The 17,598-nt window shown below is 40.6% G+C and overlaps 1 protein-coding gene across 2 annotated transcripts in view; it reads right to left on the bottom strand.

The window, feature by feature from the left end:
* The window catches only part of GALNT3 (polypeptide N-acetylgalactosaminyltransferase 3), a 52,872-nt gene extending 40,255 nt beyond the window's left edge, over positions 1-12,617 (bottom strand). The window contains exon 1 of one of the 2 annotated variants that reach the window (XM_070422832.1): positions 12,516-12,617. The gene's annotated coding sequence lies outside the window, so the exon portion shown is untranslated. Of the gene's footprint in view, positions 1-12,055; positions 12,255-12,515 lie in introns of those variants that run through there. The other variant, XM_070422831.1, reaches the window with a different exon arrangement.
* Positions 12,618-17,598: the final 4,981 nt, after the last annotated feature.

The following is a 17,598-nucleotide window of genomic DNA, read 5'->3' as shown; positions in this document are numbered from 1 at the left end:
CCTATGTAATATGTTTTTAAAAGAAAAGGGGAAGGAGTTAAGAAAATTGTTAGCATATAAAAAGAAACACTACACACACACACACACACACACACACACACACACACACATAAAGCAAAGGGAAAATGTGCAAAGCTACTACAATTCTCATTTATCTAGTTGGCCATGAGGCCATAATTGGCATCTATGGCTTCCTTCTTCCACTACCCATTCTGTATTTACCCTGGCCTCGGGCATTCTGTGAGTCCATAGATGTTGGTGCTGGCAGAAAGGGCAAATCCATATCTGGAATATTTACCTATTCTAATGAGGACAAATCTCTGCTCGCTCAATGGTGTAAGAAATCAAATATAATCAAGCTGCTCCAGTGGCTGGGTGGTACCCCTAGGCACTCAGTGTTAGTTTCTGCAGATCAGGAACTTGGCAGTAGTGCTAGCCAGGTCACCCGTAGAAAGAGGAAGTCCATATTGCTTAGCCTATGCATACATAGCCTCCCCTCCTGCCACCATGGCCATGCTTATGGGCCCACTGAACAAGCTCTGGAGTAGCTGGGGAAAGCAGCTGACATCCACAGTGTGTCATTTTGTCCACTATATGTCTTATGGTTGGCAACTGGGTGAGAGGTTGTGACTCTCAACTGCATCAACTAAAATCAACATTTTGCTAGCAGACCTAGAGTTTTCCTGTTCTATACACAAAGTGATACTGTAATTCTGCCCATCTATTTCATTTATTAGTTACCACTAGAAGTCTGCCAAAGACTTATCTACCAAAACCATTTGTGAGCCAATACCTTCTGATTACATCTATGTCTCTGCTTTCCATTATTGTATATGTACCTACTTTGTCCCTAGTGTTTAAGTGCTGTCACTTGGCTCCTGCTGAAATCAGGGAGCCAATCTCAATGGCCTACAAAGGAGAGCAATCATAGATGTCTTTTGCACCGATGCAGGGGCTCCCCTCACTGCTTTTCTCAATACCTTAGTGAAGGGAGTGTCTAGGTCTTGTCATGGAATATAGTTGGAAGTGGATGTGCCCACAATAAATCTAGTCAGATGTTTATGAAGGAGTCCAAGCACTCCCAAGCAGTAAAATAATTTCTGTCCCTTCCTTCTTCCTTTGAGGTCCCAAAATACTAAGGATAGGTGAGTGGGGAAGCAAGAGAGTAAGACTGCTTGATCAATAGCTATCACTTTGCTCTCACCTAGCTACAGGTTTATCCACAACTCATTTATCCTCCACCTCTCAACTTCCATTTTCCTCTAGAACAGGTGTCCCCAAACTTTCTGTAAAGGGCTAAATAGTATTTTTTTTTTCTTGGTGGGCCCTTTTGCAACTATTCAAGTCAATTTTTCTGATGCCAAAGTAGCCATAGACAATAAATAAATGAATGAAAATAGCTGGTTCCAATAAAATTGTGTTTGTGTTTACAAAACCAGGGGCTCAAGGGTGCAGTTTTCCAACTCCCAGTCTAGAAATTCAAAAAGACTTCAACATCAATATTGATATGGTTACCTATACTTACCCCTTCCTTTCCTGTTAGCTGCTACATCCTCAGATGTGAAAGAACAAAATTAATTCTCCACAAACACTGTTCATAAAAGCAATGTCTGTCTTTACGATTAGGCTATATGTGTGCCTAATGTGAAGCACACAATATCACTCCACTTATACAATTACCATCTGAAATTACTCACTCCTCATGGTGAAAGTATGAAAAGACCCTTCTAATATATGTTTCAATTGGGGAAAAAAAAAAAAAACAGTGTTAGCCTAAACTTACATTCTTCTTTCAAAAGCTGACCTGCAGTAATTTTCCTCAGGACCATACATAGATAATTAACACACAGTGAGATCTATGAGACATATGCTTAATGCCAGGCTCCACATAAAAAAAGGAAGAGGGGAAAAACACTAAAGTATAGGGAAACCAACTTTGGTTGTTTAGTTGTTTTAACAAATATGTATTACAACTCTGTTATAAGACAGGAATTGTAGTAGGTACAAAAGAAAAAAGGGAGGGGTACCTAATTGTATGGGACTTGTACTTAATTCTTTAGGCAAAGGGGAGAGGCCTAGATGGAGTTTAAGCAGGGTAATGACCTAATAAGAACAGAAATTTGGAAAGATTATTCTTGAAGCTTTGCTGAATATGGATTAGGGGGATGGGGGAAGAGAAAGGAGTCTAGAGGCAGTTAGGAGACTATTATGAATAATCCAGGCAAGAGATGACTGGAAGGGGTGTGGTAGCTTGGGAAGAGATTTAGGAGGTAGAGTTAGCTGAACTCAGCAAACAAATCAATGGGAGTCTGGGAAGGTGGTTAAATTGCAAAGTGTGTTAAGGATGGGTTTTTGACTTGTTGAAAAGGACCAGATAATGGAATGCTCTCTCTGTTCTGGATTATTTTCAGAGGAAGAACCAGAGCTAAAATAAGGGACAAGAGGCCATGAACAGTAGTAAAGAAGGTGATGATAGAGGGCAAAGACTATAAGAAGGAAACTGAAGTAACAATAGAAACAGGTGTTATCCAGTTCAAAAAGATGAGCCATATCTGAAAAAATAAAGGCCATGGTCAAAAAGCTCAATGAAAACCCTCCCTCCACTATTGTCCTCCAGAGGGCCCACTGTGCCATCAGGTATTGACTAGTGGGTGTGTGTTTTTTATCCTTATACCCTTATCCCATTTGACTAGGAATCATCAATGTGAAAGGTCTCAATTCCCCATCAATGTATCAGGTGTGAGAATAACTTCTAGAGATTTACCCCACCGATATGCTTGTACACAAGTGAAATGACGGCCTGTAAACTTACACATTAAAGCATTGCTTTAATATCAAAAGGTTGAAACAACCTATCACTCTACTAGTAACAATATGGAACTTAATAAATAAGTTATGATATGGTGGAATATTATGCTAAGATAAAAACAAAGAAGCTACTTTATATACTGATAAGTTTTCTCCAACATAAGTTAAATGGGGGGAAAAGCAAAATTTATTTGCTTTTTAAAAAGAGAGAAAATATATGCATATTGTTTTTATATTTTAAAAGATAGCATCGGTTGCCTCCAGAGAGAAAATCTGAGTATCAGAGGGCAGTTTGAAAGAAATATACCCTTCCTTACTTTTTAAAAAAACTTTAAATCAGGTGAACAGAGTAACTACTTAAAAAAGATAGTAATACATTAATCAGGAAAGAAAATGCAAAGGTAACATGAAGATTTTCTGACAGGCAGTATCTCAAATTTCTTAATTTCATTTAGCATTTGTCAGAAAGCTACCGGGGAATATGTGCCATCCAAATGAGGGAGTAAATAAACAACAAAAGCCATAGTATCTAAGAAACACAGACTCCAAAGGAAATGTCAGCAAAGAGAAATCCCAAATGACAGCTATGGAATAAGCTGAGAAAGCAACAGTACAATTGGAACAAGAGGACAGACAGATGGCTCCAGCAAGGGACCAATATACCTGATAGATTCAATTATGTGGAAAAATCAAGATGTTGGAGTATAGCAATAAAAATTGACATATGGAAAAACAAAACAAATTTATTTTTCTTAAATTAGTTAATTATTAATTCCAGGATAAAAAACATATCTACAAGTAAGGAACCATACTCCTAATACACTTGCTTAGCTCAGCAGTGAACAATATTTATACCATAATAAATACTAAAATGCATACTAAAAGAAAGAATGTGAGAATTATATTGGCAGGGGGGTATGTGTGTGAAAGAGCTAAATATTTATCTACAAAAATGACGTTACCTACCATAATGTCAAATATTGATAAATTAAGAAATAGTAGTATAAGCATGTTATTTCAAAAGGTAAATATTGGAAGAAACCCATCTTAAAGTGTCAAAGTGGTTGCCTTTAGTCAGCAGACTAGGGGAGATGAGCATTAACTGGATTTTTGTTGCCGTGGGTATTATAAGCCTTTCAATAAATCCTATTTAATTTTATTTACATATAAATAGGATACAGATTGCTTAGATTTTAATATTGGCTCTGACATTTCACCAACCTTGTAATAGAAGCAAATTACTTCATTTCTCAATTTTCCTCTCTCTAAAATAGGGAGAGAAATAGTATATGCCTCGTAGGGTTCTCCGAAGACTAAGTGATTAATTCATGTAAGTCGCTTAAAATATACCTGGCATATAAGTGCTCAATAGTAAATGAGGACTGATACTTACTATGAAAATAAATATTAACTAGTGTTAATTGATAAAATATAAAGATATTAGTAACTAAATCTAATTTTTAAATTATGAGCCACATATGAAAGTCAGCTTCCTTTGTGAAGAAATTTTAATTTTTTTTTTAATTAATACTCCCAGTTACTAAGTAGGACTTTCTTTCTTTAGGTTACAGTCTTCATTCCAACCCAGTGACTTTCCACCTTTTTCATCTCATGGCACAAATAAACTAATCACTAAAATTCTGCAGCACACCACAAAATATATTTTTTGCTAATCTGACAAAAAACAAAACAAAAACAGGTATGATTTTTATTCATTCACACCAGACAGCTATTGTTGTGTTGGCTGTTGTCATTTTTTTGACAATCTAAGGGAAAACAGGTCAGTGCCCTGACTAAATAGTCAGGTACTACATGCTTTAAAAAAAAATCCTTGCAGCTGAAAATCACTATTCTAACCCATAGTTGGGGGTGGGGGGTGGGAGGGGGCGCTAGTGAAAAACTGCATTTATAGTAAGTGCTGAAAGATGAGTTTTAGCTAGATAGGGCAAAAGAGGAGGGAAGAGAGTTCAAGGCAGGGGGAATGGCATTTGCAAAGACCTAGAGGCAAGAGAACCATGGGAATAAAAAAAAGGTTATCAGAGCCAAAGCAAACAACTATGATGAGAGAGGTGTGTGGTGGGCAGGACCTATTTCATATCAGGCCCTTAGGCCATGCTATTGCATTCTTAAGGCAATGAAGGTTTTTTTGGTAGAGACCAAATGTTTTGAAAAGATCACGATGGGTGCAGTGTGGGACCCTACCAGAAAACATCCAGACAGCCGAGTAGGAAGGCCATTGCAAACGATCAGGCAAGAGAGGATAGTAGTGATAGTAATGGAGGCAAGTAGATGAATCTGAGAAATATTTATTCAATAGATAAAACTAACGGAATTTGGAGACGGAAGACTCCTAGGAATCGTATGCCTTACTTATTTTATTCTAGTCTAATTACATTATATTCCTTAAGTAAAAGCTGCCCACCAACCCCCCCACAAACTCGTCACAATTAGTAATGTACTCAGCTGTAGAATATTGATAAACAAAAGCTGCAAGACAGTTCGATCACAAAGTTAATTTTTCATTTCTAAATGGTAAAACCCAGATCTTGGAACAGAACCAAAAGGCACAAAAATAACATGGATTTCAAAGGAATGAGATGGAAATAACAGCAATCCAAATTAAATAGGCTAATTAAGTATTGTGAAACAAGTTTCCTACTCCCCAGTTCCTGTGGTCTCTGCCATATAAAGAGCAATATCCTGCCTGTCCAATGCCACTGCCTTCTTGGGCTACTTTTACTCCAACGTTTTACTCCACAGTAGGATTAGAGGAAAGAAAGATTTTAAATGCTTTTTAAATAAACTAAAAGGGGGGTTGGGTAGGTGGTGAGTGGGTGGGTATGTAAACACAGGTGCAAAAGCAGACTATATGATATCACATATGTAAAGCACATTATGGAAGTATCCATAGGACATATCACCCAGCTCAGATGTGTGTGGAGGTGTGGGTGGGTACAGTTTCCTAAATAAGGCAAGACCTCAGTTGAGCCTTAAGAACCAGTAAGTTATAGAGGTAGATAATATGGATGGCATTCTTAGCAGTGGGGAGTAACAAACAAAAGCACACAGAAAAAAAGTGTGAAATCTGTTGGTGGAATATAAAACTTGGTTTGCAGCGTAAACAAGGGTCATATCCTGGGTGGGACCATTTTAAGGGCTGCAGGTTCTATCCTGGAAGCCACAGAAAGTGTTCCAGTTTCCATCTTTCAAGAGATCATCATCTTAGGGGTTCGGCTGAGGATGGATCTGAGTATCCTTTGTGGTATCAAGTAGCTTTGAGATATCAGGTGGTTTTGGTACCCCAGTCAAGAATGAGACCCTCAGCTAGGGCAGTAGAAGTGGAAGAAGAATTGGGGGAGCACGGAGCCAAATGTGTTTTAAAATTGAGAATATTTTGGGTGTTAGAAGGATGATATGGTTCACATGCCCAATATAACAAACAGTGTTTCCCCAGCAGGGCCTGGGACAGTACCTGTAATCAAAATTCAGTACTATTTCTGTAGCGAGACACATCCCACCAAGCAGGAGAGCCCATAAATAACTTTCTGACAGTTCACTCGGGTTTTACAGCAAATGAGTTCAAGTTCTGCTGACAAACAGTTACAAAAAAAAAAATGTTTGGGTTTCAGAGACATTCTGGTTTTAGAATTGCAAAGAAGAAATTTGTTAATACTTATAGAATACATGAAGCAAAACAGGTTGTCTGTGTGTGGTTTTTAAAATGTGTTTGTTTTGTTATATGGGATGAAGGTTCTGATTTTCACATGTGTAATCTCAGGTCATTATGAAATATTAAAGATGTCCAGCAGGCAGTGGGATACATGAGCAAACTAGTTCAAACAGTTTGAAACTGAAACAATTATAGGGAAAATGTGTACTCAGGGAAAAACTCTCTATTTTAGTGCCAAAAATATGAGTCCGGCTCAGAGAATGACTCAAAGACAATCTAATTGTCAACAGTCACCAATGACCTAGAATTCAGAGTCCTACTTGTCTTTGCTTTGACATAAGTTAATGCTCTTTGGCCTCTTGCCATAGCTGGCACTGATTTGGATTCAATGTTGCTATTGGCAGTACACTAACTGTGTTAAAATTATATAAAACTAATTATTCTTATATGAAATAGATGCATAATTAGATAAGAAACTGAAAATATTTCCTTCTCAATCACATTTTATACCCATACAAGATCTGTCACACCAAATTCATTTTTACACTATGGACCAGAGAACTGAATGTATCTGGAGATGATTTGGGCACTGACCATTTCCAAAATATTAAATGTACTAATAATTTCCTTAGAAGAAATATTCCTTCTATCAGGAATGTGAAGGCAGGTTAAAATTAAAAGCTTCTATCTGAACTTCCAAGCCTGTATCCCTACAGGTCATTAAGGGATCTAATATAATCTCTCACTCTCATCTTTTAAAGAAGAAAGGATTATGGTCCTTACAATTTGTCTCATAACTGTTTTATAGTAAAAGAAAAATATTAAAAGACTAGCTGTCTTATGTTTACTCTAATAATTTTTTTCAGACTCCATCCAGCACTATAACTTGGCCATAAAATTTAGAATGGAACTGGACACAATTATTTGTATCTCTCAATTTTTCAGTTGATAACTATGACCATCAAAATCCCATTAGGGTGGCCCTGGACAGATAGCGCAACTGGTTAGAGCAGGGGTTCTCAACTTGTGGGTCGCGACCCCTTTGGGGGGTCGAACGACCCTTTCACAGGGGTCGCCTAAGACCATCGAAAAACACATATATAATTACATATTGTTTTTGTGATTAATCACTATGCTTTAATTATGTTCAATTTGTAACAATGAAAATACATCCTGCATATCAGATATTTACATTACGATTCATAATAGTAGCAAAATTACAGTTATGAAGTAGCAATGAAAATAATTTTATGGTTGGGGGTCACCACAACATGAGGAACTGTATTAAAGGGTCGCGGCATTAGGAAGGTTGAGAACCACTGGGTTAGAGCATTGTCCTTATATGCCAAAGTTGCAGGTTTGACCACTGGTCAGGTCACATTTAAGAATCATCTAATGAATACATAATTAAGTGGAACCATAAGTCTCTCTCCCGTGCTCTCTCTCAAATCAATAAATAATTTTTTAAATCCTATCAAAGTAAACCATTTAAAATACAATAATGTACAATGAGGTTTTATGCAGTTCTCAATGTTTGATTTAGTCTAGCTCCAGGTTTTAGAATCTCAAACCTTTCAATGAATATTTAATAAAGATTACAGTATAATTTTCTATATTAAAAAGAACAGTTTGAGCCCAGCCAGTGTGGCTCAGTGGTTGAGTGTCAACGCATGAACCAGAAGGTCATGGTTCAATTCCTAGACAGGGCACATGCCTGGGTTACAGGCTCTATCCCCAGTAGGGTGCATGCAGGAGGCTGATGAATGATTCTCTCTCATCATTGATGTTTCTATGTCCCTCTCCCTTTCTCTCTGAAATCAATATCTATCTATCTATCTATCTATCTATCTATCTATCTATCTATCTATCTATCTATCGATAGATACTAGAGGCCTGGTGCACGAACCAATATATATATATATAATAGAGGCCCAATGCACAAAATTTGTGCAAGGGACTCTGCCCTTGCGGCCCCGCCTCACAGCCCCACCCCCCACCCACTGGTCGTTCCAGAAGGTCATTCCGCTGTCCAGTCTAATTAGCATATTAGCTCTTTACTATATAGGATACTAGAGGCCTGGTGCACAAATTCATGCACAGGTGGGTCCCTTGGCCTGGCTGGCAATCGGGCCAATCGAGGCATGGGAGGGTGGCTGGCAGCGGGGGGGGGGGGCTCGCAGAAGGTTGGCTGTAGGAGCACACTGACCACCAGGGGGAAGCTCCTACATTGAGCATCGGCCCCCTGGTGGTCAATGCATGTCATAGCGACGGGTCAACTGGTGGTTTGGTTTTTTGGTCATTCAATCACTTAGGCTTTTATATATATAGATTAAAGTGCAGTTTGATTTTTCTTTCTTGCAAGTATGTAGGGAAGAGGCAGAGAAATAAGGAGGGAGGGGGGAGACAGAGACAGAGTCAATAAGCTGGTAGAAAACTCAGCCTTAAAAAATTTAAATTCAATATGGGATACCATCATTTTCATTTTAGGTTCCAGCCCATTTGTGGTCATAAAATCAATCCAGTGTGTTGAGGCCAACATCTTAAAAATAAAATAAGAGAACATCCATGTTGTAAGGTTAAGTATTGTTTTGAGAACCTTGTTTCATTTATATACACACACACAATCGAGTGTAGTGCATTGAGGCACAGATGTATCTCTTACTGAGGATCACAGGCCCAAAAAAAAGTTTAGAAAATATTGGTGTTGAGGAAGTAGACTTGCCAACCAAAAATCTTGAGTGTTGCCAGTAGAGGAAAGACCCTGGGTAGCTGCCTCAAAAAATATATTCTAAGCCAATACCATAAAAGATCAGAGGACTGAATTTTGTTGTCTGTGTTGACTCAAAAAATTAACTGTGGCTCTGAAAAACCAAGAAAGGGTTTCAAATCTCAATCCACATGGCATCTTTGATACACATGTGATTCACAGTAAGAAGAAAAGGATGATGGCCTCAGTCTCCCTGCAGTCAAGTATCACCTGGACAAGTAGAAATTTGGGTAAACCAGGGCTGGACATAGAGCAATTTACTATCCTGTCAATTACAAAGACCTTACAAACTATCTGAGAGACAAAAGGACACACATCTAATGATAAGTGAGAACCTGGGTGGTAAAAAGCGAAGATAACATGAGCTTTGAGTCAAGCCACTGGAATAATAACACCATGCCTACCACTAACTTGCTGGTAGAACTGAAATTAAACTACCTCTCTAGGCTTCAGTTTTTCATAAACTGGATGGATTGACTGCATCTCCGGGTGAGGAGGAGGTCCTGAGAATGTTAAGACCAGAGGATAGTCCTGATTTGTTTTATGGCTTCAGTATCTCAATCTAAGGAAATATTATTTTTCCAATTTTACAAACAGTTTAACTGAGGCACACTGTTACCACAGCTAATGTAAACATGTTGCATTTCTCCCTGGAGTTAAAAGTAAAGATGCTCTAATAGCATCTGGCCAATAATCAATGAGGATTAAATTAATGCTCTACTAGTAAATTCAGGGAGCAACATCTACCTCTAATTTTTAAACAGTATTTAGCAAATTTATTTCTCTGTATGAAGACAAGATTAAGCGGCAGGCAAGGCTCTTTTGAGAAAAGCAGAAAGTAATGGTTGAAAAATATCCAGTTGTGTCCTTTCATGCTGTGTTGATGTTTTAGCTTTTAATTGCACTGCCTTTTTTTTTTTTTTAATACTATGTGTTGCCTAGGGGATTTTATGTTAAATGTGCAACTTAAATATCCTAGATAATAAAAGCCTAATATGCTAAGTGTCCGGTCGTCCAGTGGTCCATTCAACCAATCAAAGTGTAATATGCTAATGATATGCTAAGATCACTCAACTGCTCGCTATGATGTGCACTGACCACCAGGGGGCAGACACTTCGACTGGTAGGTTAACTTGCTACTGGGGTCTGGCAGATCAGGACTGAGTGAGACAGACCTGACACACCCTGGCAGTCCCTCCCCAGCTCCATGGTGCAATCTGGGACCCCTCAGAGGATGTTAGAGAGCCAGTTTTGGTCTGACCCGGCAGGCCAGGCTGAGGGACCCCACTGGTGCATGAATTCTAGAGTGTGTGTGTGTGTGTGTGTGTGTGTGTATAATTTAATTAGCAAAGATAAAACAAACCTAGGTAGTGGAATTGCCATTTATTATTAGAAATTTCTATGTAAAAATGCTGTTTAAAGCAATATAAAAAGAACGATGCTTGGTACTAAACTGTACAGGAAGTTTAATACATATGTACACTAAACTTCAAATATTAAAAGTTAAATTTAAAGAAATCTAATTGTAGGTTATGACAAACCTCATGCATTTCAGCCACAAACTCGAAGGAAAATTTATACAGTGAAAGCAGTAACAGATTTTTCCCAAAACCAGAAATTCTCAAATGAAAGTACAGCAACTTTTTGATTGATTTTTTACAATAGAGTTTGACTTTAATATTTCCATTATGTAGTATCACTTCTCTATCAAGTTATGCTATCTTCACATTGTTTAGAAATCAGAAAAACTGGTAACTCAATAGGGGTTCTAAAAACAGAAACAGTTACTTGATGAGTTTGAAGTGAAATGTTTTGATGAGTTTTAAGAGAAGGAAGTGCTTTGATGAGTCTGAGGGAGAAGGAAATAAAAGTCTAATGTAAGCACCAGTTTCACCCTCAATCCTTAGGCTTCAGAAAAGCCTAATTAACCCAGGAAAGGAATTTGGGCCTGGCACACCCGGGCTCAGACGTGGCAGGATCCTGAAACCAAGTTTTTTTGAACCTTTGAGTCATATACCACAGGCAAACCAGAGCTGCGATATGCAGGTCGTTAAGTCAACAGGTCCTTTAACGAGAGGGTGTGCGGTTGGTGACTGGCAGCTGGATTTCCTCCTGCCACGAAGAAAATAGCTCTTTTTGATCAAACCGGAAAGTGGGCGCAGCTCTGGCTTAGGGAGCGCACCCGGAAAAGTGTAGAGACGAAACAGAGAGAGAGAGAAAGAGAGAGAGAGGAGAGGGGGGCGGGGGATGTCCGCGTCCCGACCACAGCGCGCCTTCCAAACCACTCGGAAACCGTGGAAATGGCTCGGGCGGCCGCGGTTTGCAGCGCAGGACTGTCTGGGGTCCGGCCGGGAAGGCTGCCCGGCCAAGTCATGCCCTCCTGCGTCCCGGGCTTGGCCACCGCGGCCACGGGGGCGGCGGAGACTGGCAACCTGTTCGCCCGAGTGGAGACTCGGCCTCCTCGCGCCCGGCCCGGCCCCGCCGGCTCCCCACTCTGCGACCCTCCCGGGGACAAGCGCGGGCCACCAGGACTTGAGCCCGGGTCCGGCTCCCGGAGCCCCCCAGGGAGTCCGACGGGGGTCAGCGCGGGTGACAGGGCCACCCCGGGGAGCCACCTACCCCCGCCTGGGGCGCCCCTGCCGGCCTCTCCCAAGAGGGCAACTGAAAGCTGCCCTCGAGACCATCTCCAACCGGCCACGGGGACCGAACCCTCTCCCCATCTCGGACCCCCGCAGCCGTCGACCACCCCTTGTCCGGCTCCACCTGGGAGCCCCCGGCCCCCCGGCTCGGGCGCCGGCTCCCCGGCTTACCTGGAGGGTGGGCAGGACCGGGCGGCGGGAAGCAGCGGCCGGCGGGCGCTGGACGTGGGCCGGGCGCCAGGTGCAGGTGGCGGCGGCGGCGGCTCCGGCGGCTGTCGCTACAGTTGCCTCTCAGCCCGGCTCCACCTCCGCCACCGCCTCCTGCCTTCCCGCGGGGCCTCCAGCGTTGCCAGGAGAGGCCGAACCCCGGCTCCGCTTCCTCCGGAGTCTCCCAGGTGAGCTCCAGCCGGCGACGTCGGCAGGGGCGAGGCCCCCGTCCCGCGCCTGCGCGCCGGCCGCCCGCCCCGCCCCGGCCCTACCTGCGCGCCAGGTGAGGACCCGAGCGCGCGCGGGGCGGGGGCGCGGCCCCGGCGGAGCGGCCGCCGTGCGGTCGGGTCCCCGCGGTGGGCGAGGCGGGGTCTCCGCGAGGGGCGTGCTCAGCCCGTCCGCCCGGGAGGAGCCCCGCACTGACCTGGTGGCCGGGGTCACCTCGGAACCAGGGCGCAGTCCGCGTCCTCGGGGACGCGGACGGGAGGTCTAGATGGGTCCTCCGCGCTTCGTGCCTTCCTCCTGGGTTCGCCCGCACGAAGGGGTTCGCTGCCCGGAGGCTGGGGGGGCCGGTGTCTCCGGGGGCCACCTCATGACAGGGCGGCCCCGGGGGGCTGGCACGGCTCCCTCGAGCAGGTTCCGCAGCTCTGTCACCCGCGGGCTTCGCGAGCTGTCGGCGCTTCCTCCCCAAGTCGGCTTGATTTCATCACTTGACTCACTTCGGCGCAGCTAGTGGTTTACGTTTCTGCAAGAGCGCGCTCCGGTCGGGGCGCCTCACGTCCAAAGGAGGAGCCTTCCTCTTCCAAAGAGGAGCCTCTGGTATTTGGCAGAGCCTCGCTAATTTGGGGCGCACCACCCCGCCCTGGATGGCTACCGAAACACAAACCGATTCCCAGAGGCGAGGGAGAAGCAGCGACAATGGAGAGAAACGCGCCTTCCTTGTTTGGAGAGAGACTGTGGTTTCCTGGAGAGGGCTTGCGTCTGCTGTAGGTTTGCTGAGAAGCTCCACATCTACAGGATGGGTACGGGGAGAATGCAGGCTCCAGGCAGAGGGTGGGTTCTGCTGTCGTTTTTAAGCAAAAAAATAAATAAATAATTGTCAACGGTATTTTTTTCCCCTTTTATGGTTTTTACAACTTTCTGTTTCAGCCTCCCTTATGCTGTTATGACAAACATTGACATGCCCGAAACCAGGACTTAGCATGACCTTTGCACCGTCCTATGAACTCATTCATTTATTTGACTGTATCTTCAATATATATAGGAATGGAAAGAGAAAAAAATAGCTGTAAACGTTTTAGTGACGTGCTTACTAGTAGATATAAGGTGACAAGTTTTTCTATAAAGTTTAGCTGTGGCCTTCCCCCTGGCATTTTGACACATACTTTTATGGTTCTTATTTATTGGTAGATTCGTGTTATGCATGACCTAAGAATAAGGTTTTGAAATACCGGTTAGTATAGTATCAACAGGTATAGCTTTAGAACTTGCCTAATCTGACATTGATTTTAGCATCCACGGTGCTATTTTATACCACACCTTTGAATTAGATTTAAAACTTTAGTTAGTTGTTTGTTTTGTATATTATGGTTACTTTGTAACCATCAAGGAAACTTTGTGTTGTGACCTTTTAATAGCAGTAACTACAAGCAGTTTTTAAGCTCTCTCTCTCTCTCTTCCCCCCAAAAGAGTTCTCTTCAGGAACTACTTATGTATTTATGATCATACTAACTTGATAATATTTGCCTTTAGGTCCACAGCTAGTCACACTGACTACCCAAGTTGCTCCCCCCACCCCACCCGCACACACACATGCATCTTTTTTTTTTTTGGTTCTGAATCTTGATTTGTTGTTTGCCTCAAAATAGAGTTAAGAGTGTTAGTCTTTGAGAAATTTGAGAAAAATCCTAAATGTACTAGTATATCCAAAAATTGTGTCTCTTCTCTTGGACCACCCATCCCTAAATGAGGCAGGAACCAAAGATTATCAGAGTTGTGATGTCCCACCAAGCAAAGATAAACAGTTTTTACAGATAGCAGATGGATAGAGAATAGCAATCTGGAATCCAAGGACAGAGATGCATTGATGGCAAGACTAGTAAAGTCAAATAATAATGGAAAAGAGAAGCTAGGACAGCGCTATAAAAAGAGAGAGCAAGTAAGTACACCCAAAATGCTGCATGAAGAGTGAAAAAGAACAGAAATAAACTGTAAAAATCAGAAGTTACTAAAAATTGATTGTCAGTTTAACAATGGAGACAGATAAGTTAAACAAGGAAGCAATATTTCTGAGTCTGGCATATCTACCAGCATTACATGTACTATTTCATTTCATTCTGAAAGTAGTCTTAAAATTAATGAACGTTTTCTTAACAAGAAAATGCTACAGGCTGGGGGAGGGGGGAGGGATTATTATGCTGAAATGTTTACCCTAAATCTAATCAGAGGAAGAGTTTTTAAAAGTATCATACTATTCAAATTGAAAAAATATAGAATTTGTTTTATAAAGGGGAAATTAGCATTTCATAAAATAAAACCTAGGAGCCTTAGTGTAGCCATGCTTCTCAGACAAACTTATTTTGATGCTACATGTTTGGCACATAATGTCAATTAAAACTGAAAATTGAGCAGATTTTAGGAAAGAAGAGAGACAAATCTCTCTCTCTCTCTCTCTCTCTCTCTCTCCAAGATTAGTCAAAATAATGCTAATTTATATGGATTTGAAATAATAGTCACTGTTTAATAATTTCTATTAACATTTAAATTAATGCCAAGACCAGTATCTGGCCTTAGTAGATGCTCAATAAATATTTAACTGGATAAATTAATCCATTAAATTCCATGAAAAAGTTAACGTGCATACTTTCTTGAGCAGAGTACAAGTCCAAAGAATGGTTTAACCCAGTGGTTCTCAACCTTCCTAATGCCACAACCCTTTAATACAGTTCCTCATGTTGTGGTGACCCCCAATTTCATTGTTACAAATTGAACATAATTAAAGCATAGTGATTAATCACAAAAACAATATGTAATTGTATGTGTGTTTTCTGATGGTCTTAGGCGACCCCTAAAGGGTCGTTCAACCCCCCAAAAAGTCGCGACCCACAGGTTGAGAATTACGGTTTAACCAAACATGGGAAGATAATCTGGGGCAAGTAAGGATAATGGACTAGGAATCTGAGGGACAAGCTTCTCATAACAATAACTACCAATTATGTGTTTCATAGGCTCTATGCAAAGCAACTTACACTCCTACAAGTCACTTTACTTCTGGGCTTAAATTTTTTCTTCCACAAAACAAAATAGTGGTACAAGGTGATCTATTTTTCTGTTTCTTTACACTCTAATTCATGTAAACTCCATGATAAGAGAATGTTCAGGGAAAACAAAACAAAAACCTCTTCTGGATATGTAGGAACAATATGTAATTGAAAACAAAGATGAACATATATTATTTAATTGGGATAGAAATTTCAATTCATAAAAAATAATTGTAATATACATGTAACAAGTAAAATTGTTCAGATTCACTAAGTCCAACTTTAAACATTTTTAGCATGTTAATTGTCTAATTGTTGGTTACTCAGGGCTTAGCAACTTTAGTTTGAAACATATTGGCTTATTTAACCTTGAAAAACAATTTTATTTCCTGTGGGAACTGGAATCTCCAGTCAGCATCTCAAAGTCAAACTGAGAGATTTGGCTCTAAGACTAAACAGACTGAAATAATTTCTACTGAAAGAGTTGAATGGCTATTGATTCAAAAGGAGAACAGTGCTGGTATCATCGTGAAGAGCCACAAATATGTGGTATTTTTTTTATTAAGACTTAGCATAGTTGTACATTTAGTTTAAAATATTAGAAAAATGAAAACATGAATAGATTATTTTTAGTACGAACTGTCTTGGCCACTGTTTTGTATGAGCACTGCTTAGGTTTTGCTTTTTGTTGTTTTTGTTTTTCCCCCCTCTAAAAACTATCAGAACAACCATCTGGAACTTTCAAAGAAGTACAGATTTCTATGAGGGCACTTATTGACTTAAATTGCAGCAGAACTTTGTTTTGTTAATCTCGCATCCTAAATGCTTGGCACGTAGTAGGTGCTTAATAAATATTTGATGAAATGGATTGAATAGAGTGCAGAGTTTCAAGCTTTTAAGCATTAGCATAAGAGCAAAAAGAAATGCTATGCTGAGTCAGGTTAATATGCAATCTAGCTAGCACTAAATTCTGACAGTGGCTCCAAAGTATATTTTGTGGGAAAACGGTGACAGTCCTGTGTGATGTTGACCTCAGAGGTGTACTCCAGGTATCCTTGACTCAATCTTTTTTAAGTTGATCTCTCTTTTTTCCTGTAAAATTATGTTTTAAATTGTTAAAGCAATTCATGATCATTATAGGAAAATCGGGAATTACAGGTAAGCTAAAAGATACCAATTTTGAAATATGCAAAATTCCTTATATGAAGATGAATCAGTGCTACCAGACCTTTTCCCATTGTATATCTTTCCAGATACTTTTATATTAAAAAGTTGGGGGAGTAGAATGTGCGATATGGAGGGAGACAGGGACATGTTTAAAAATAAAAAACTAGATCACATTTGGGTCTTGTTTTTTAGCCAGAATTTTCTAATTAACATATTTTCCCATGCCAATAAATCCATTTTTAACAGCATTATTTTTAATTACTGCATAGTTTCTTTTTGTGTGAAAAATCAGTCACTTATTATTGGGCAAGAAGATTGCTTCCAAATTGTGCTATTGCAAACAGTGTTCTAATGATCACACTCTTCATCTACTGATCACCATTTCATCTGCTGAAACATTTATGATTTTCTTCTGACTTTTATAAACCAGTTTGTATTAGTCATCCAATATCGTAAACAATGTTGATATTATTAGAGGCATCATATCACAAAGACTAACCATAGAAAATATACTAGCAATTTAGCATTTTCTCTTTGTAAGAATATTAATTCTGGTTGTCAAATCTTTATATGAAGGTTGCTCATTATAAGGAAAACCTTATCACTTAAGAAATATGGAAGTACAGTGTCCCACTTATCTCAGAAAAGTCAGATTTCTTACCTGATCATAACATACTATTTCCCTCTTCTGAAAATCTGTATATCTTTTGATACAATATTCTTTCTTCACCTCTCTAAAACCCCTCCAGCCCAGCCAAAAGCCCAGAATCCTGTGAAGCCTCCTGGATCAGCCCAAATACCTTGATATTTCTTCATTTCAGCGCAGTGACATAGACTTCCCTTCTTCTTTGGACCTCACTCCCCACTCCCTACTCTCTTATTCCAATACCATAAAGGGAAAATTGTGGAGAGACACTCCCTGAGTTTGGTATCATTTACAGCCAGATAACTTACAATGATTTTAAAAATAAAGCCATAGCCCAGCCAGTGTGTCTCAGTGGTTGAGCATGGACCTATGAACCAGGAGGTCAAAGTTCAATTCCCAGCCAGGGCACATGCCAGGTTTGCAGGCTCAATCCC

Source organism: Myotis yumanensis, unplaced genomic scaffold, assembly GCF_028538775.1.
Source record: "Myotis yumanensis isolate MYYU_CA2020_CCGP unplaced genomic scaffold, mMyoYum1.0.hap1 SCAF_8, whole genome shotgun sequence".
In the NCBI taxonomy this organism is placed as follows: Eukaryota; Metazoa; Chordata; class Mammalia; order Chiroptera; family Vespertilionidae; genus Myotis; species Myotis yumanensis.
The sequence above is the reverse complement of the archived record's forward strand: the minus strand, read 5'-3'. Positions and strand labels throughout refer to the sequence as shown.